Source organism: Ochotona curzoniae, unplaced genomic scaffold (genome assembly GCF_017591425.1).
Source record: "Ochotona curzoniae isolate NIBS_2020 unplaced genomic scaffold, NIBS_Ocur_1.0 scaffold_1037, whole genome shotgun sequence".
Classification (NCBI taxonomy): domain Eukaryota; kingdom Metazoa; phylum Chordata; class Mammalia; order Lagomorpha; family Ochotonidae; genus Ochotona; species Ochotona curzoniae.
Genome location: NW_024467083.1, coordinates 3,981,250 through 4,003,105, shown reverse-complemented (window position 1 = coordinate 4,003,105; position 21,856 = coordinate 3,981,250).

The window sequence follows — 21,856 nt, the reverse complement described above, 5'->3', positions numbered from 1 at the left end:
CCCCAGCCCCAGCTCTCATGTGCACCGGTGAGCAATGCTATTTAGCCCAGCCCAGGTCTCCCACATGGGCAGATGTCTTGGCTTGACCCAGACATGTCCTACGGTTTCCTGCCTTCAAACTACCTTGTCTCAACTCCCTTGACTACCTCTAGATGCAGTGGCCAGTTCATAGAAGACCCCAGAATTCATTCCTTCCTTGTCAAACATGTCCTCAGCCACTCCCATTTCAATATGTCCCCAGGTCCCCTTCCCCAGGCAATTTGAAGTTCTGCCTGTCTGGGTGACCAGGGTGGTGCATCCCAGCCTAGTGTTCCTCACTTTCTCCACATATCTTAAAAAAAAAAAATAGGCAACTATGTTGGCACACTGGTATAATTAACACAAATTTGGCATTAACTAGGTTCAGAATGCCCACCAACTGCTGGCTGCTTTTCTCCAAGCAGTGTAACACTTGCCTAAGTACAAGGCAACCTACGAATGGATAGCTTATAAAGCAAGAGCAGTGAATTGCCCTACTCTTGAAGAAGTGACAATCCTAGCTGCCATGAGTGTTGTGGCACATCAGATTAAGCCACTGCTCAGGGTGCCTGCATCCCCTATCAAAATCAGAGTCCCAGATACTCCACTTCCAATCCAACCTATTCCCAGTCATCTGGGAAGGTAATAAATGTGGCCTGAGTACTCTGGTCCATGCCACCACCCATGTGGGATATCTGGATGGAGTTCCTGGATCCTGGCTTTGTTCCAGACAAGCCAGGTCTGTTGTGGCCGTTTGAGGAGTGAAACTGCAGTTGGAAGATAGCAGTCACTCTCTCTCTTTCTCTCTCTCTCTCAGGCTTTCTCTTTGTCCCTCTCTGTTTCTCTGTTTCTTTCAATCTCCTTGTGCCCCTCTCTTTCGATCACTTTGACTTTCAAATAAATCAATAAATCCTTTTAAAAATAGGAAATGCATTGATAATTTAATAGATACATTTAAAAAAATGAAGATGACCCTGGCTGATCACCCAACAAGGACACTGAGAGAAATTCTGACATGCTACTTGAAGTTGGAGATCCTGTGACCCCTATCTTAAGGACCTTGGCTTTAAAGCTTTGACTTGAGACTGTTGCCTTTCAGGTCAAATGAATGACTTAGCTTCTTTTGCCAGGAAGGCACAGACCTTGAGAGCTGGGTTGCTCTGAATCCTGGGCTCCCTGCAGGCAAACCAGGACCCAGTGTGAGCATGCTCTTCTTTCCATTTGGCTCTCCAGTTTCCAGCTCACACAGCAGCAAAGGCTCCTGCAGCAGTGAGTCAGGATAGCAGGGAGCAGGTGATGGTTCAGATGCTGTCTCACTGTAGATCCCTCCAGAGCCCTGGGCGGATGCTTTCTAGTCAAAGAACCTGCAACTGAAGGAGGCTAGACAACTTGCCAAGAATGCAGACACTCAGGAAAGCTCCTGTATTTTAAAGTGATAGAGGCGTAGGGCAACAATTGGGTTGGAATGAGAATCTAGAGCTGTACCACAAAGCTGCATTCTCAGAGAATTTCCCAAAGAGGTGTTTATTCACATTTTGCTGGTTGTGAGATGCAACTCTAGTTTGTATTTCAGTCTCTCGGGAAGGGGAGGGGACAGGATGGTGGCAGGCATAGGGATTAGATCCCCTTCATGCCACTTTCAGTCACTCCTTGGCATCAAATGATTAAAGCAAGATTTGGACATTGGTCTGATTCCAAAACACAATCTGACCTCATGGTGAACAGAAAGATGTCTTTAATCCTCTTTAAATGTTACTGGGGATTTGTTGTGTTTTGCTTTTGTACCTCATTTAAACTATTGTAACTAAATAAAGGCATGAGAAAGCAGACTGCATGATTTAGCCTATTTTCCCCAAGACGTGTCCAAACACAGAAAGCAGACTTGGAGGCAGGCCCATCTTTCCTCTTGCTCTGTTTGGGGCCCCTGCCCCATCCCCCACTCCCTCCACTCCCGCCTGCAGGTGCTGCTGATGGTTGCAACACACACAGAAGGAACACCTGCTGCTTCCCAGTGGGGACCCTGCAGTGGGTCTGGCTCAAGCCTGGAGCTCTTGTTTCTTTCCTCTTATAAACAAAAATACCTCTTGTGTTTGTCTATTGGACTCTGCAGCCCCAGCTGTGTAGGAGTTGGTTCCTGCCAAGCAGCCCGGCGAGGGAAAGGGCTCTTTGACGGCATTACATAATGGCAGGGGTCACGTCAGTTTTCCGTTGGCTTTGGACTGGACTGCAGAGTCCTTTGGGGATGTTCTGAAGTTCAGGCTCCAGGAGAGCCAGGAGGGGAAAGCCCAATAGCAAAACAAGTGGAAAAAAAGACAGTGCATACTGCTCGCATGGCCTTGGGGCTTTGAAGTGCCTGCCCATATCTGTGTTTCATTTCTGGAAGGTTGTGAACATCTTATTAATGCTAGGGTTAATGATTTTTCCCCCTCATTAATAATTCTGGTTCCCCATATTTGAACATTCAACACTGTCAAATACTTCTTTGTACTTCAGGCTCTTCCTCCCTTGATTTCTACAACACTGCCTTTGTAAAGTTATTCTCTTTCTCTGACCAACTCTTTTCTTTCTTTAAGCTGAATATTCTGCCTCTCTGTCACCCTTGCCCTGCAGTTTACCTTCAACTTGGCATTTCCTCTTCTTGGGGACCCAAGTTATGATTTTATCACTTCTCTGGAGTGGAGAATTTTTTTTTCTGTTGAGGTCATTTAGATATCTATAACATCATTCACAGGTCATCCAGACTTACCATCTTAACAATTGGCCTGCCACAGTTTTATTTGATTTCAAGTCCCGCCTGTAGTTTTTTGAAAGGGCCAAACCAAATGATTTAGGTGGCCTCCGGGCTGGACCTTCCCCACTGCTGCTCTAGGGCATCATAGTTAAAGCATGTGTGCTGGTGGCATACCATCACCACAGGAGATGACTGGTCACACGATCGCTTGTATCTGCATGGGAGCTGGCGAATAGAGTTTACACGTGGGCAGCTGCTGCCCATGTTCTGTTTTGTAGAGCAATATTCAGTTTTGTTTACATAACACTGCTCTGTTCTACAAAAACTTGATGTGGGAACGCAATTAGCCATCTCTGCCATGGCCCTGGAGTATTCTTGCAAGACTCTAGCCTTGTGGGAGCTCAGCCCCTCTTGTAGCTTCCATCTCATCATTAGTGACTCCAAAGTCTCCATTTCCAGCATCAAGTCTGCACTTGCGTCTAGTCTTGTATCCCCAGCTGCTTCCTAAATGCCACGTTCCCTTTCTTCAAACCCAGCGTCTTTCCCCATCCAGCGCCTGCTCCCTCCTGGTCCTTCCTCTAACGACATTCATCTCACATCTTCTGTACATCTTCGCTTTCCTTCATGCTTATGCAGTCCTATGCAGTCCCGAGGCCCCATTTATCCATTTCCCTAACACCACTCTCCCCCTTATCTATTTAGAGTGTTTTGGCTGGCTAATCTTTTTAAAAACGCTTTACTATGTCACTGCCAAGAAATTCTCTTTAAGAAACTTGTTGCCACTTTAGAAATGTGAAATAAGACTTAAATAGTGATAGCCCATGAATGAGACAGCTTGTTAGGCAAAACAGTAATTTTTAATCTGAAGGGCAAGTTCAATCCAGCATGATAAGGTATAATAAGCAGCAAAAAGGGAAAACAGCATAATCCCAGCTCACCCGCCACCTCTCCCCAGTTTGCTTGGCCTCGGTTATTTACTTTGTGAAGTTAGAAACAAAACATCTTTGCTGAAATCTCAGGGCTGAGATACGTCATCACATTTGCTTCCTACCCGCTCTAGGAATGATGATTTTTTTTTTAATGTAAACATCTTTGCCTAGTACTTTTTTAAGGAACAGGATTTCAGAGTTTTTTTTTAAAACGGATTTATTTATTTGAAGAACAGAGTGGCAGAGAGGGAGGAAGAGAGTGCAGGAGAAAATTTTCTAATCTTCTAGCCACTGGTTCACTCAGGACTCAGCCAGGCTCAGTCAGGAGCCGAGAACTCCTTCCAGGTCTGCTGTGTAGGTTCAGGGACCCAAGCATCTTCCGCTGCTTTCCCAGGTGCATTAGCAGGGAGCTCGACTGGAAGCAGAACAGTGAGGGCTTGAACAGCGTCCATATAAAATGTTGCCATCATAGGAGAAAGTTTTACCTGCTACATGACATCTTCAACCCCAAGGTTTCAGTTTGGATTTTGGTTTTGTTTTTAAATTAAAAAAAAAAAAGTACTTGGTTTTCATAGACACAAATATAGAGACACACAGAGAGTAAGTTCTGTCTGCTAGTTCACTCCCCAAACGCATACAACAGCCAGGCTGGGTCAGCCTAAATCTAGGAGCCTAGACTCCCTCTGAATATGCCATGTAGATAGTGGGAACTCAAGTATTTGAGTATTTCTAGGATGTGTATCAGCAGGAAGCTGGAATTAGAAGCAGACCTGGCATTCAAACTTGGCATTCTGATATGAGACACAGGTGTCTCAAGACGTATTATAATCATGAAGCCAATCATCCATCTCACCCTAGCTTTTTAATGACAATTCCCTTCTCCTTAACTTGATGTCCTCCAAACCTGGTCATCCATGACTTTCTAAATGCTTTGTCCCCTCCATCAGGCTGTTCTCTCTTTCTGTGCCCCATGTAGTGCTCCACCTGTACCCATTCTGCTTTACCTGCCAGAGTCTGTCTCTGATGCCCATCTAAGGTGCTGGGACTGCAGGATGCTAACCTGGAGCATCCCTTGGAGGATTTGAAGCATTTAGAATGTCAGCATTTAGTTGTCAACTCCTGGCTCTGCTAGTTAGAGCTCAGCAACTTGGAGATGACACAAACCCCCCAAGAGGGGCAGCTGTGAGGAAACCCCAACATCACGCATGTAAATGTGGCTGTGTACAGCACCAGCATCATTTAATTCAGTCCTCCAGTTGCTGTGTGAGTTAGTTTTGCTTCCGCAGTTAACTGGCTGTTTGGCTGAATCTCTGGTTGTTTCAGTCATCAGGCTCTGCATACAATGTACCATGATGTTGCTGACAATTGATTAGTTCTGACTGGGGAAACACTGCTTCCTGTACAAACATATGTAAATCGCTACAAAAATATTCTCATTCTTTCCACCCCAAACAGCCAAATCTCTAAAGCAGAGGAAGCTAACCTCCTCGAGTGTGCTAAAATTGTCTCTTTTTCAGCAGTCTTCATATTGGCTGTGATTGAAGGCAGAAAGCCTCTCCCAGAGGAGTGTCACGTTCTGAACCATGGCCACATAGCTTGGGACAGCTGGCCCTGCAGGATGTAGAGCAGGAGCCGGCCTCACATTGGTGTGCATGGATTAGAGTGAACTTTGCATCTGCATCTCAGGTGCATGTGCAACTTGATCTGCGTCAGAGGGCTCCTGCTAACTGGAAGGATAGAGTGTGGACTCAGGTTGTGGACTTTCCCACTTCAGCTTTCCACGTGGGAACAAGAGGCAAGCCCTTTGCGGAGTCAGGGCTTGGGGATCCAGGGGCCTTTCACACATGCTTAGGCTCCCTTTCTCACTTGGAGCTGTGCAGTCACAGCCTCAGGGAGGCACAAGAGGGCCTTTGGTGGCAGATATTGCGTGGGTTTGGGGGCCCATCAGATCTGATTTAAAATCCAATCTCTGCCATTTACTAGGTAGATAAACTTGGATAAGCATGCAGTTTTTTGAATATTCAGTTTTTAGGGTTTGTAGAGTTTTTTTTTTTTTTTAAGAACAGAGCTCTGATCTGTGGATGTGCCTTCCAAATGTCCACCATGGCTGCAGCTGGGCCAGATTGAAGCCGGGAACCAGAAACCTGATCTAGCTTCCTAAGCCATCATCTGCTACCTTCCAGGGTGCATATTAGCAGGAATCTGGGATTGACAGCTAGAACCAGGACTTGAACCCAGACCCTCTAATACTGAGATGTGGTGGTCCTCAGTTAACTATAGCCCGAATACCTGTTCCTTGAATCCCCAATTTCGTCACCTGAAAAAAGAGATAAAAGAATTTGACAGAGCTTTTATGAGAACTCAGAGAGATAATACATGTCAACTGGCTAGTAGATGATTGGACACATGGTAAGCTCTCTAATAAATAATAGCTATATTGCTATTCTGGTAGTATTCTAAAATATGAAGCTGAGTAAACTAGGTTGTAACTGTTTGCATATGAATTTCTCAAGTAAGAAAATGTTACTGGATGATCCAGGTGACTGTGCTGCAGGCCTGAGGGAGGGACACACCCATGGCTGTCATGCGTGTTAGAGCTGAGCCTCCTTGTAAGGTGTCTTGGTACTGGATAACTGCCAGCTGTGAGCCTAGTTAGACAACATTTGGTTTCCGTTCAGCAATCAGTTCCCCTGCTTGTTGAGCCATGGTTTTTATCTCCAGACTAGGGCTGGATTGCCATCTATCACTAAAAAGGATTTGGCTCTTTGAAAAGTTACCATGGATGTTTTGACCAATGTGCTGTCTCAATTGAACATGGACTGAATTCGTTTCCCAGTCAAGCCATAAGAGCACCAGTTTGGATTCTTCTGTGCTCACTGTGTGACAGTTACCTAGGCCCCAGAAGAGAGCCTGAGTGTCCCTGTTGCTTCTCCTTCCTTCTATCTGCATTTCTGCTTTTGTGTGAGTGGCCAAGAACACAGGCGGGAGCTTCACTTAGTTTAGAAGAGCTCTGGAAGGAAAAAGCTTTGTTGGGTCCCAATTGCCCTCCTCCCTTTAATAGAAAGTGCTCCAGGGTGCTGTGTGCTAAGAGCTTCCGGAGACAGCATGACCCCATGGCCACCGCCACCAATGGGACATTGAGAGCAGGTGGATCCAGCCAACACCACTGACTCTCCTACAATCTGGCTGTGAGACGGCAGTCCTTGGAGAGCTGGCGGGTGCCTGGCAGCTCGGTCGGGGTGTGTCTTATGATGTACAATCACAGTCAGGCAGGGGTCACTCCACCTGGCAGGGAGCCAGGACAGTGATTCCTGAGGCTCTGCTGGAATCCTGCAGAGGGTCTGCCCCATCCCCACATTACACCTCTACCTGCTCTAATCCCTGGAAACTCAGAACCTGGGAGGAGGCTGCTATGTGGCAAAGGCTCCAGTCTTGTCTTCTTGTCTATTTTAGAGGGATTTCTTTGTGTAGCTCTTAAGACCAGCATGATGAGAGCTAGAATCTTTTCAAGTCAAATGAGGGCTAATATAACAAATGTTAAAAGCGGATCAGTCAAGGCCATTGTAGGTATTAGCAAAGAACAAACTGTTAGTGATGACTGCATGGGAGAATCTATAAACATTGTGTAATGATGGATGCCCATCCTCTCTATCTAAGGCATCATTTACTGGATGAGGTCTCTGTCTCAAGTGTTTTTCATGTATTAAGTCATGTATTCTCCACAACAGCCTAATAAAAGAATTCAACTATTGTTATCTCTCTTCTAAATAAGGAACTTGGAGCCCACAAGGACTAGGAGATGCTCCTTATTGCAGTGTGAGTCAGTGGTGGATTTCTGTACACAGCCTTGACTCCATCTCCAGTACAGGGCTTTTAGGGTCTTCACCATATGCTTTTACTTTGTACTTCTCCTGGCACCTGGACCAGACTACCCATATTTTCATGTTTATAAGTCAGTGAATAAATCAACGAGAGACTTATAGTAGATCTACCAATGGCAGCAAATATTTTCTTTAAAGAGAAAGATGCTTTGTTTAAAGGTTTGTTTATATATTTTAAAGGTAGAATCACAGAGAAAAAGACTGAAAGATCTTCCATTTGCTGATTGACTTTCCCAAAAGGCCACGATGGCCAAGGGTAGACCAGGCCAAATCCAAGAATCTGCAACTCCATCCAGGTGTTGAACACAGGTGTGGGGCCCAGGGACTTGCTGCTTTCCCAGATCAATCATCAGGGAGCTGGATTGGAGGTGAAGCAGCCAAGACACAATCTGGTGCAATGTCACCATTGCAGGCTGCAGCTTAAATTGCTGTGCCACAATGCCCCTACCAGGATATCTTTATCTAAAATACCTGCCTCTGGTGTAAACTTAGTGGCACAGCAGGTTAAGATGATTCTTGGAACATCTGCCTGCTATATTGGTGTGCCATTTGAGTCCTGGTCACCCTGCTTCTGATCTAGCTTCCCACCTCATGTTCCTGGGAAAGCAGCAGAAGATGACCCAAGTACTTGGGTCCCTGTTGCATGTGTGGGATACCTGGACTGACTTCCTAGCTCTTGGTTTATTCTAACATGGTTATTGTGAGAATTTTCAAGTGAACCAGAAGATAGAGGATACCTCTCTCCTCTTCTTGCTCCCACTTTCTCACTTCCTTTCAAATAGACAACCAAAAATACAGTGATCTGTTTTAGAAGCTCCCTGCCTGCCTTCCTGCCGTAGTGTAAAGCTAATGACTCCTCAGCTTCTAGAGCCTTATACTATGGGCTTTCCCCATTCCAAGCCCCTAACTCTAGCCTTCACATTCATCCACATATTCTTCTTTTGCTTTCTCACCAAGAAGTCTTTCTAAGGTCAGGCACCAAATCACTAAAGAAGGATTTCAATTTAGCATGGTTTTTCAGTATATTATTTTACTCACAACCAGGATCCACTCAAGTTCTGAAAACCCTTGGGGAAAGGTTGCTTGCCAGCCTGGTGTCAGCAGCCAGGACCGGAGTTGTGGGTACACAAAGCAGCTTCTCCAGGACACAGGTACACTGCATCACCTCACCAGGGAAGCAGAGGCTGTGGCTTCTTTTCCCATCATAGAGATGAGAAAGTTGGGGGACAGAGGTCAGGCTTGTCTTTGTTGCTGCAGGGAGAGCAAAATTGGCTTGGGATGCTGATTGAAAGATTTCTCTTCAAATGGGTGCTGGCATCTCAGGATCCTCTGGAGGTCTTGGACTTACACTGCACTCCCTCAAGCTTTCTGTGCTGTGGTAATGGCTCCTGGCAAGCTTCTGGCTTAGTGAAGGGAAAGAGGTTGTGATTTACTGCACAAACACACAGTCATTCACTTTGGCTCTGAGTTTGGCTGAGCCAGGAAGTAGGGCAAACCCAAGCAGGATGAAAGTGATTGAAGTTGCCAGGATACTTGAGTGAGCTTGGGACCTGAGCCATGGCAGAACGTACAGCTGGTCTACCATTTGCCTGGCACTGGAGCCCGCTCCAGATGACATGAGTGTCTTCCAGGCCCCCAGACATTCAGGGCAGATCCAAGTAGTACTGAAAAACATTCCATGAATTTCCAGTCTGGTCCACACCCACAGTCCCCTGAGTTGGGTGACTCAGGGCAGCAGAGGAGACCTCAGCCCTTGATGGCTCTTGAGAGAAGGCCGTATTCAGGGGCTCCACTACGCAGCTCGGGAATACCTTCAGGCTTTTCATCCACCCCTGCTTTTGCTTTCAGCCTGAGCTTTGCTGTGGGCACTGGCACTGTGTCCAGCAGGAAGCAGTGACATTGTCCCAATCCATGAAGACTTCTTTGAGGGACACATATTCCTAATTACCATCTCCCTTTACCCATTTTTGATTTACTAACCAAGACAGAAGAAGTTGTAGGTGGTGATCACGGAGTTCGGGTATGGGGTGGAGTCTTGCACAGCCTGGAGGCCTACGTCAGTGAGTGTGGACTTGGATTTCAGTCATGTATTGTAGTTACACACACACACACACGCTGACCATGGTTTGGGGAGTCTCCAGGTTTCAGCTGTCCATGCTCTGGTACAACCGAATTCTGGACCATCGGGCCAAGTAATGGTGTTCTGTCCCGCCCTTGGGAGACACAACCTCTGGATGTGAACTAGCCTCCCCTTCGGGGTGACTCGGTCCTCAACTATCTTGCGGGGTGCTGACTCACACTTTATACTCTGACTCAGTGGTAGGCATCCTGGAATACAAGCACCCAATTCAGCTGGAACAGCCTGGATGTGCTGAGAATAGTGGGTCACCTCAATGCGGGGAAGGCTGTTTAGAGGCCGTGCTAGTGCTAACAGACATCCACTCCCCCCAGGGAAATACAAACCCTGAGCTTCACGAGGACCCTGGCTTATGATTTCCAATATTATCATCAACCCCTCCTGGGGTTCTCTCTGCAGGCCCTTGTGTGCACAGGCCACAGGGCCCTTAAGACATTGTTCACCTTTCCATCACCTAAACCCATCTTTGACTCTCAATCCATGTTTATACAAGTAACCTAAATGTCCGTTTGCAACCAATACAATGGGGTAATTTGTAGCATCCCAGATTGGGCTAATGTCATAGAGAAGGACACAAGGTGTGTCGGGTGCTGGTGATGTGGGCTGGACCCAGGGGGTTCAATTCAATAATTACCAGACACCAGCTTATGATCCTTCCCTCCCAGTCCCTGTGTAAGTGTGACTGCATGTGTGAGTGCGTAAAAGTGGGATTCTGTAAAGGTGGGAGTGTATATTTGTCTTTTTTTTTTTTTCATTGGAAAGGCGGATATACAGAGAGGAGAGACAGGGAGGAAGATCTTCCGTCCCATGATTCACTCCCCAAGTGAGCACAACGGCCGATGCTATGCAGATCCGAAGCCAGGAGCCTCTTCTGGGTCTCCCACGCGGGTGCAGGTTCCCAAAGCTTTGGGCCGTCCTCGACTGCTTTCCCAGGCCACAGGCAGGGAGCTGGAAGGGAAGCGGGGCTGCCGGGATTAGAACCGGCGCCCATATGGGATCCCGGGCGTGCAAGGCAAGGACCTTTAACCACTGCGCCACCACGCCGGGCCAGGGAGTGTATATTTGTGAGTGTATATGAATGTGGGTATATGTGCTGAATGTGGGAGTGAAACTATGTGTGTGTGTGTGAAAGTGTGGCTAAGGGAATATACGTATATATTTGTATATGTATGAGTGTGTGTGTGTGAGTGTGTGTGTAGGTGTGTGACTGAATGTGTAAATGTAGGTGGGAATGTGTGTGTAGATGTAAGTGAATGTAAGTATATGTGTTGGTTGTAGACGTGTGTGAAAGAGCATGTGTACATGTGAGTCTGTGTCTGTGTGTCTGTGTGTGTGTGTGTATGTCCTGAGGTTCTGCCAGTAACCTGAGTTAGCTCTTCTCCCAAGGTTTAAGACATTCATCTTAGGCCCTTCAAACTGTGTAACGAATTACCTTGTATTTACAAATAACAGAAAGTTCTATTTCACAGTTCTGAGCGCAGAAGTCCTTCAGCAAGACAGCAACCAAGGCAGTGTCCTTACAGATGATGCTACCTGATGTCCCCTCATGCTGGGAAAGATGTAGGGAGCTCTCCCAAGCCTCTTGTACCAAGAGCTCCATCTCATTCATGAAGGCAGCTCCTGCTGACCACATGCTTCTGCAAGGCCTCCCTTCTTCACACGTCCCCCTTGGGTTTGAATTCCGATGGAGGAACTTGAGAATCCAACATGTGTGGACTTGGGTTACTGAGGGGTATGTAGGAGCTTCTGGAATTATGCGCACCCAACACTATTTAGTTCAAAGGAGTGCTGGGACCCTGCAAGGACTGAGAGGGCCACAAGGGCCTGGCTTCATGGTTTCTACCCCTCTTGCCTCTGTCTCCGAGCCCAGCTTGGTGATCAGGGGCTGCAGACAAAGAAAGCCTGAGAAACTTCCCCTGTTTCCCCAACAGGACATTCAGACTCAGGGCTGTAAGCTGGCTGCCTCTGTGCGGCTATGTGACCAAGTGTCCAGTACAATACAGTACAATACATACTCAATCACGTTACTATGATCACTATTTCAATGATGAAATGTGAGACAAGCCTTCCACTCAAGCATAAGTTCAATGCTGAACTCCTGGGCAGCCAGCCCAACTCTAGCATTGGAGAGGCCTGCAGCTCCGGCAAGACCAAACGCTGGTACCCACCTCATATCTCAGCCTAGGAGAGCAGGAGGGCAGCCAAGGTTGGGAAGACAACCTCACCAGCAGGTGGGAGTAGGAGACAGAGGAGGCAAATGCCACCCAGGAGCTGAGTGGGCAATTCATTATCTCCCTGGCATGTTAATGAGACTTGGAGTTTGGCCTAATGGTCAAATATGGGTTTAGAAATTCTTCGATCTGGACTCAGGACAAGCTCTGACACTTACAGCCTGTTACATTGAGTAAGTTGCTTGACTTCTCTGGTCCACCAGACACTTATTGGTATAGTAGCTAGAATACTATTAGCCATATTGTTAGTGTAATGATTACAGGACAAGGCACATTATTAGCCCAATGTATGACATTCAATGAAGGTGCGGTAACTCCACATAATACAGTAAGAGACCCAGCATAGGAGCAGGTTCCTACCCTCCGGTTGGATTGGTCTATGGAAACTTGGGCTATATAAATGGAGTGCTACTAGCTTCTTCCAGAGAGTGATCCATGGTAGGGACTGTGGTGTCCCCCTGTTTTACAGGTCACAGAGCTTGGGTCACCCCATTTGGAAATGTTGAGGGAAACAGGAGTGGGGAAGGCAGGGAGCAGGGCTGTCTTTAAAGGTAACTGACCCTGCACTTGTGTAGGCTCCTGGGCTCAAGCAGGCCCCCCTGGTAGTTTAATGTTTATCTGCCATCATTTCGACACTCTCAATAATTTTATCTTTCAGCTTGTGTTTTGTAAGTGAAGTGTGATGGACTGATGGAGCACACCCATGGGGAGAGGAGATCTACCCAGCTCACCAGTCCTGGCTGTTCTGTCTGCATGCAGTGTTTGTGGTAGTCCTGAGTACAGAGTTCAGATACACTCCTAAGTAGATATTTAGCCAGACTCAAAATAAAAGCAACTACCTTAATTCTGTGCCATGTCTCTACTGATCCAGTCAGAATAAAATACATAAGCATATACTAGCTGTGAGATGCAAACTATAATTTCAGTACTTCTGCATATAATTTGGATGCTTTTTGTATTTGTATTTAAAACAGGTCTTACACACTATAGAGATGATGAGAAAATGTATGCTATTTTGAAAGGTTTATTTATTTATTTGAGAGGCAGAGTTAGAGAGAGAGAATCTTCCATATGCTAGTTCATTCCCTCAAATGGTCACAAAAGCCAGAGCTGGATCTGGCCAGTCAGGAGCTAAGAGCTTCATCCAAGTCTCCCAAGTGGGTGCAGGAGCCCAGGCACTTAGACCATCTTCTGCTGCTTTCTCAGGGGCATTAGGAGGGATCTAGATCAGAAGCAGAGCAGGCCAGACAGCCCAGAAGCTGGTGCCCATAGAGGATACCAGCATTGAAGGTGGTGGCGTAACCTGCTCCATCACAATGCTGATCCCCAGACTATGTATTTCTCAATGTTATTTACCTATTTGTTTATCCAGAAGGTAGAGAGGGGGTGAGAGGGATTGAGAGAGAGAGGGCCAGAGGAGAGAGCAAAGTGTCCTTATCCACGGATACACTCTCCAAATGCTTGCAATATGGGACTGGCCAGGCTGAGTCCCAGAGCTCAGACAGGAACACAAGTACTGGAGCCATTCCCGGCTCCTCCACGGCGGGCCTGAGCAGCAGCAGACTGGAATTGGAGGCAGAGCTGAGACCTGAAGCCAGGCCTGCCTATACAGGCTGTGGTTGACCCAAGTGATATTTAATCTCTGTGCCAAACATCTGCTCCTGAATGAACAATGCAAAATGGCAAATTGTTTTCCCATAACATAGCATTGCATTAAATAACAAATAAAAAGCACCATGATAAGCAGAGTGACCATGAAAACATCTGAAATGAAAAAGATTGCTCTTTTGGTAAATTTAAAGTCATTTTCTTCTGATTATTTGGCCAGGGGCTCCACATTCCCATTTTGCACTGCACCTCTTCAACTTTCATGCGGCCAGTCCTGGCATTCATGTCTGTGTGCCTCTGTAGAAACTTAGTAGAGACTCATTCAAAGTTCTCTTTTTTTTGTTGTTGTTGTTCTTTTGTTTTGTTCTATGATAAGATTTATTTATTTGAAACACAGAGAGAGAATCTTTCACTTGCTGGCTCACTCCTCCAAATGAGCCCAACAGGCAGATCTGGACCAGGCCACAGCCAGGTGGCTAGAACTCCATGCAAGTCTACCAAGTGAGTACAAGGGCCTAAACACTTGGGCCATCCTTCCCCTGCTTTCTCAGGGCATTTGCAGGGACATGGATCAGAAGCTGAATAATGAACCTGGCCCTCTGTGATGACAGACCCTCAACCCCAGTGGCAGCTTCACCCACAGTGCCACAAGTCTGGACCCAGTTCTGAAGTTCTTGGTAGGGACCCACAAGCTCTCATCTCCGAGTGAGCAGCCATGGGAGTTGGCTCCCAGGATCTCTCCCCACTGCCTGCGTGAGCAGCTGTCAGCACTCCATGGCCCCAGGAGGCCTGCAATGCTGGGGAGAGGCCCAGTTGGAAGGAGAGACCTGCTGTGAGGCAGCCTCCGACACAGGAAGCTGGAGAGGCAGGGGTGTGAAGAACCACGATGCTGACAAGCCCGTGAGGACAGGACCATCACTCACCACAGTGGTGATAGTGACAGGTGACACCACTCCTACTCTTCCTGTTAACAGCCCTGGCCTGGCTCTGCCAGCCTTTCCAAGGCCACAGCCACTGCTCTCCACTGCCTCTTGAGCTCCCGTGGGGCTTGCTAAAGTTCATTTGCCTGAGACCAAGAACTGTTGCAAGTGGAGTTAAAACAAAACCCTTAGAAAGAATGTGACAAGGTGACAAGATGACAAGGTTACAGGTTCATCTTTCCCTGATTCCATTTTGGGCCAACGGGAGAGACAGGCTGTGTGAATGGGAAAATCCAGCCACTCATCCTGTGTTTGTGTTATCTCCTTGTTTCCCAGAAGTCCTGGATGCAAAGGTAAGCAACACTCATCCATGTCCTCTCCAGCAGCAAGGTCAGCAGAATGTTAAGTTCAATGCAGCTGCTCAGACAGCAACCCAGGCACCTCCACAGGAGTGACCAAAGGAGTGACCGGACTCAGGAAGCTGATGTGGCAAGTGCCAGGCTCACTGGATCTGAAGGTTATATTGTAGTTGCCTTGAGGGTACCAGCATCTGTGTGTGTGTGTGTGTGTGTGTGTGTGTGTGTGTGTGTGTGTGCGTGTGTGTAAGCAGTGGACATTTTGTATAGTTTATCCCATGAGATAGGAAGTTCATGAAAACTCAGTTAATCAGAAACAGGTGCAGAGCACAGAAGGAGGCTTGGGGAGCTAGGAGGCTGAAAGTACTACACTGTGTAGCATGTGAGGAAGGAGAGGGGCCCCAAGTCACCACAGTGCACAGATCAGTAGAGCTGGGGAGAAAGCTGTGCCAGGAGGTGAGGGAAGAAATCCCAGCATGTTTAGCCCATGTTTACCATGTGGATATGGGTCTTCTGGTGAAACTTTGCCCTGGGACAGCACCATGTGACCGTGCAGACTTCCCGTTCTAACCCAAGGGGAGGCATGCCAAGTTGAGAGGCAGAGGGGTCTGTTGATACTCTATATAGCATCCCTGTGAGTGGGGCCAGGGTTGAGGCACAGTGAGTTAAGCCACCACCAGGAGCTCACATGAGAGCATTGGTTTGAGCATTGGTTCTGCTTTCTGATTGAGCTCCCTGCTAATGTGCCTGGGAAAGCAGCAGAAGATGGCCCTAGTGCTAGAGCCACTGGCACCCAGATAAGAAATCCAGATAAGAATTCCGGGGTCCTGATTTTGGCCTGGCCCAGCCCTGGCCACTGTGGCCATTTGAGGAAGTGATACGGGCAATGGAAGCTATCTCTGTTGTTCCCTTTTTCTGTCACCCTGTTTTTCAAATAAGTAAATGAATCTTCTCAGGAAAGAAGGGAGAGAAGGAGAAAAAAAAAAACAGAAAAAAGAAAGAAAAATGTGTGTTGGTTTGAATAGGGAACTACAGGAAGGGGTAAAAGGATTCAGAAGAGTTAATGCTGAATTCTAGAAAGAATTTTAGTAATAGTTAATATTTATGTGCTAGGCCTTGTATTTTAAGTATTACTATACTTGACCCTTGCAAAAGTTCTATAAGGTGGGCCTGTTATTGACCCCACTTCCGGCTAAGGTGATTATATGCATAGCAGGCTCAGTGATTCGTCCCAGGCCTCCAAGTTAGAGTTCTATTCAGTCTTCCTGGCACCATAACCTGTGTTCTTTTGATTAAATAATAAATTAGAAAGGCAAAGAGAGGGCTTGGCGTGGTAGCCTACTGGCTTAAGTCCTCACCTTACATGCACCAAGATACCATATGGGTGCTGGTTCATATCTGGGCTGCTCCACTTCCCTTCCATCTCCCTGCTTGAGGCCTGGGAAAGCATTAAAGGATGGCCTGAAGCCTTGGGACCCTGCACCCGTGTGGGAGATGCAGAGGCGGCTCCTGGCTTCTGGCTCCTGGCTTCAAATTAGATTAGCTCTGGCCATTGTGGCCACTTGGGGAGTGAACTAATGGATGGCAGATCACTCTTTCTGTCTCTCCTTCCCTCTGTAAATCTGACTTTCCAATAAAAAATAAAATAAAACTTTTTTTTTTAAAGATTTATTTTTATTATTTTTTTCATTGGAAAGGCGGATATACAGAGAGGAGAGACAGAAAGGAAGATCTTCCGTCCGATGATTCACTCCCCAAGTGAGCGCAACGGCCAATACTATGCCGATCCAAAGCCAGGAGCCTCTTCCTGGTCTCCCACGCGGGTGCAGGTTCCCAAAGCTTTGGGCCGTCCTCGACTGCCTTCCCAGGCCACAGGCAGGGAGCTGGAAGGGAAGCGGGGCTGCCGGGATTAGAACCGGCGCCCATATGGGATCCCGGGCGTGCAAGGCGAGGACCTTTAACCACTTGCGCCACCACGCCGGGCCCAAAATAAAAATTTTTAAGAAGAAAAGAGAGACAGAGCTCTTCTACCGGCTGGTTCACTCGTCAGATGCTCACAATAGTTGGGGTTGGACTGGACTAAAGCCAGAAGCCCAAAACTCCAGCCAATCTCCCACATGGGTGGAAGGAATCCAGTTCTTAGGCCATCACTTGCTGCCTCCCATGGTGCATCTTAGCAAGAAAATGGAATGGGAAGCAAGACTCAACATCGGGTATTCCTGTAAGAGATGCAGGCATTCCAACTGGCATCTTAGTCACTGTCCCATATCCTGCCCCATGACCATTTGGCATTTGTAACTGAGTCTGTGCTGTGAGCCAGCAATTGTCCGTAGGGAGCAGATGCAGAAACCAGTTTCCATGGCCCAACTTGTGCCCAACCCTGGTCCTGGTCTTGACCCCTGCTCTACTCAGAGTGACTGAGGAAGCTTACAGTTGTCTAGACAAAGTCTCTGAGCTACCTGTGGGAGGCTCAGGCACAGTGTGGCACAGGGGGCACCTGGCTTTCTCACTTGCTGCTGAGCAACCCTTGGTCAAGTGTCCACAGTCACCATTTGCCCCGGCTGCTGCCTTTCTCTGCACGCAGAGCTGGACAGTGTCAAAAGCCTGGCTCTCCTGCACTCTCACATAGCTGTGGATTTCTCCTCTATCTAAGAAGATAAAGCCAGACACACATTTTGGTTATTGCTCAACCTCCCCTGACAGCATAGAAGCCTGTGCATTGTAAAGATTTCCAATGGTAACTGACATGAGTCTTAGAAGTAAATGGAAATGCAGGGTGGACACAACCCTGGTATGCCTTAATAAAGACCTGATACCCTTTAACCTGTGAGGTAGACTTTGCAAGCTCCTTGGGTTTGAGGATGTGTTTCTCTTTTACATTCTTTTCTCAGTGTCTTCATACCAGGGCGGTGTCCAACAGGGATGCCCACAGTGCTGCTTGGTCCCCCGAGGAGGCTGGAGCTTGGAGAGGCCATGTCTGAAGGAGGGAGGCATAACAGATTCTGAATCCAATCCCTGCTACTTGCTATCTGGGTGACATTAGGCTAAATGCTTCACCTCTCTGGGCCTTCATTTAGCCTCTGCCATGCAGATCATTGCTCCTCCTCCCTAGAGGAGTTATGAGGTTGAGGTGAGGGCTTTGTCTGCAGTTGACCTGGAATGGAGGATCTGATGAGGCTCTTGCTCACTCCTTTATCTTCTCATGCATGATGCACGTACAACCCCTCCCACTCTGCCCTACAGGGAAGGCTGGTCTCCGGGCACAGGAAATTCAGAGGTGGTAAGAACTGACAATAGAGCCAAGGGTGGGGTGTAACAGCAGCAACCCTAAGCCTCAGAGCAGTACTATGCCGGCAGGCAGCAGGGAAGGGGGAAGGTGTGATGAGTGTTCTGGACACTTCTTCAGCATTGTGTGGAGGAAGAAGCTCCTTCAGAACGCAGAATAAGCAGCAGCTAGTTTTTCTTTCCGTAAATGTACCGTGTATGACAAGTGGGCACACCCAAGGGTCGAACACGTTTTATGACCTTAAGCCCTCATTTGCCCTTTCCCCACCCTGACAAATGGGGCACAGAGAAGTAAGTTAGTTTGCTTATGCCTTAGGGTTCTAGTGCAACCAAGAAGGCCTCCACAGCGACAGGAGTTCCAGAACTGCCTCTGCCCATGCAACCAGATGCACTCTCACCTCCTCAGAAGGGACTTCTATCCTAGAAAGAGCACACCCAAGTTTCCGCAAAGGTGGCTGAGTGTCATATCTGCCTCTGCAGATCCCTGCCTCAGTTTCCTTCTGTGTCATCAACCTTGCATCACGAATGCTTCTCCACAGCCTTCCTGTCAGCTCCCACACACAGCGTCAAAGTTGGCTGCTAGCCCAGTGTGGCTATGAGGCTGCAAAGAAAGCCTTCATCTAAAATGGAAGAGGAATCCAGTGTTGGGCAGAAAACTCAATGCCAAATGCCTTCTCTTTGAAGTACTCCAGCATACCTCTTCCTTGACCATGGATGTGACCTTGGATTCAGGAAGGTGTATAAAATTACTCCAAAGTAGTTCAGAGCTGTGAGTGCTGCTCTGTGGACCACCTCTCTGCCTTCTGACATGACCAGAAGTTTCATGGAAAAAGAATGGTTGTGATGCTGCATGTATCATGTACTGTAGAGTTCATGTAAGTTCTTCTGCAATTCCCAGCAGCAAATAGTGCACTATCCATTACAGTCACCAACAGAGCTCAAAATCTATCTATTGTGTGCCCAAGTGCAATACAATTACAATGGCTGCTTTACACAAACACTCCATAAGCCGTATTCTTTTCGTAGCATTAGGTTGTACTTTGGTTCCGGGCCATGTCTCACATTTCCCTCAGGTCTTCTGAAGGACAAGTAACAATGGGTGAAAACTCCTCCCTCACACAAGTATTGTGGGATGGAGTTGAATTCTAATTGGGCTTGGGCTGCAGGGGGATGAGGATGCCTTTTACCATCACTGCAGGTTTCCAAAGAAAAGTACAGCAGACATGAAAAGAACCAAGCAACAGGCAAGCTGGACTTTCACAGATCAAATAGGAAATGCCCATTCCAAGGATTAGCTAGGGAGATGTTTTCTGTGGGGTCTGGAAAGATGTGCTGTGTGCAGAAATAGGCTCCCGAGACACCCCTGCCACAAGTCCAGACAGAAGGTGGTGGAGGGAGGGTCACCTCAAGTTTCCTCAGCTGAGTGGTGTCCCAGTGGACACTGTGTTTCTCAGGATCTGATTAAGCCTGGGCAGGCAGCACGTGCCCTGTGTTACCATGACCCCATCTGGTCTTGAGTCCCCTTCTCCAAGTGAAATGGTAACTTGCAACCCTTTTGTGTATGCGAGAGAACCCAACCTCAGCTTTGGTGGCCAATACGGAGGAGAGCTGGCAAGACTCCGTGTTGGAGAAACACCTCAAAAGCTGTCCTTCAAAAGCTTACGCATTGTGGTCTACAATGTGATACATGCCTCTCCTCTCAGAGCTTCTAAAAAATCTCAGACACTACCTTGTGTGTGTGTGTGTGTGTGTGTGTGTGTGTGTGTGTGTGTTAACGGTTGTTTTATTTGAAAGAGAGGAGAGGAGAAAGATTTTCCACCTACCAGTTCACTTCCCAAATGTGCACACAGATCAGAGCTGGACCAAACTGAACCCAGGAGCCTGAAATTCAATCTCCATCAATCTCCACCTTCCTTGGGGGTGGCAGTGACCTGCTGCTTCCCAGTGTGCACATTCGGAGGAACATTCACCCAACTCATTCATTTTCTTTGCATTCCCCACTTGTCAACTTATGTAAATTTGTTTTACTCTATATTCTTACCACCCATTCCTAAAACTATACTTGAGTTACAGAAAACTAGAGAGCTCCCATCTGCTTGTTTTCTCCCTAAATGTCCATGGACAGAGCTGGGCCTGGACCATAGCCTAGGACTGGGTCCAGGTCTCCTCAAAGGGTGGTGGGGACCCAGTTGCTTGGACCAGCACTGCTTCCAGAACTTGCATTGCAAGAAGCTGGAGACAGGAGCGGGAGACTTAGCAAACAAACTCAGGAGCTCCAAAGTGTGACATGGGTGTTTTAACTGCTGGCTAAATACCCACTGCAACAGTTTCATTCTAATTTTTCTCTTCTATTCCTAATCCCAACTAGGGAGCAGACTTATGGTCAATTAGCATGACAGGAAATTCAGAAAAAAAACAGAATACTGTCCCCTAGGATTGCTTTCTGGAATGTGCATTTCATGGCAAGCCTGATTCTCTCTCCCTTTTGCCACCAGTGGAAAAACAATCCACTGGAGAAGTTACATTGTTGATGAAACTGAACCGGGAGCATAATGCTAAATGTGTCCCATAAATCTTCCAGCTGTGGTAAGGAGAGTGGCTTCCCTAAAAGGGGCTGAAATTGAAACAAATTGTTTTATCGTTTTCAGACAGGTTTACATGACTCAACTCATCAGGACAAAGCCAACTTGCTAATCTAGTTTTCAAATCTATTTGAAATTCAACTGCAGACAAAAATGAAAACTGACAGAGCACTAGAAGAAAGGTTTTTTAATTTTTATTTTATTTTTAAAGTTTAAACCCATATGCTCAAATATCTAAGTTAATACATAGCATTTATTATTAAAACATGAAATTGTGACATTGGAAAAGCCACACCATTAGTTTAAATCAAGCTTTATTTGTGCAATTTCTTCGCTCACTTTTAATTACATGTTCTACTTTTTCCTAACTTATTACATCATGAGCATTTTCATGTTATAGTCTTCATGGTTATCCTTAAATTTGAACTTAACATTGAAACCACTATACTTACTTACTATTGTCATTTTGGTTATCTGGATTGTTTCCAGTTTTTTACTCTTATCAATAAAGCTTCAATAAGAGTTTTGAGAACGTTAGCTACTTTCAAGATCTGAATTGCTTCCTTAGGAAATATTTCCAGAAGTAAAAATAAAAGGCTATCCAGTATGCACATTTTTCTGTCTCTGGAGAATTTGCTAGATTGTTTCCCAATGACTTGCTTAGTTAACCAGTCATTAGCAATGAATGAGAGACTTTTGCTCATAAGCACTGGGTATTAATGTGTAAAATTTGCTCATTAATTTAACAGCAAATTAAATTTGCTTACTTAGAAACTTTAAAATTTTTAAATAGGCAAGCAGGTCCATCCTTTTGGTTTATGCTTAGCAAGTTGTCCCTGCCCCTCGCCCCCAAGGGCCCTAGAAGTATAAAGGTATGAAAGAAAGCAGGTCCCTTGGCCTTGGCCATACTCCACAATAACTATATTAAAACATTCAGACCCCTGACGCCTGCCGTGTGCAGCTAAAACAGGTGCTAGAGAACCTGGGAACTAAAGTTGGCTAAAAAAAAAAAATGAGAGGCAGAGAGAGGGATAGAAGTGGGTAACGATGATTGGTAGACACATGATAAATGAAGGATAGATGATACTTCCCATCTGCTTGTTTATTCCCCAAAGTCCACAACAGTGGGGTGTGGGCCAGGGACACAACCTGGACCTTCTGCGTGGGCAGCAGGAACC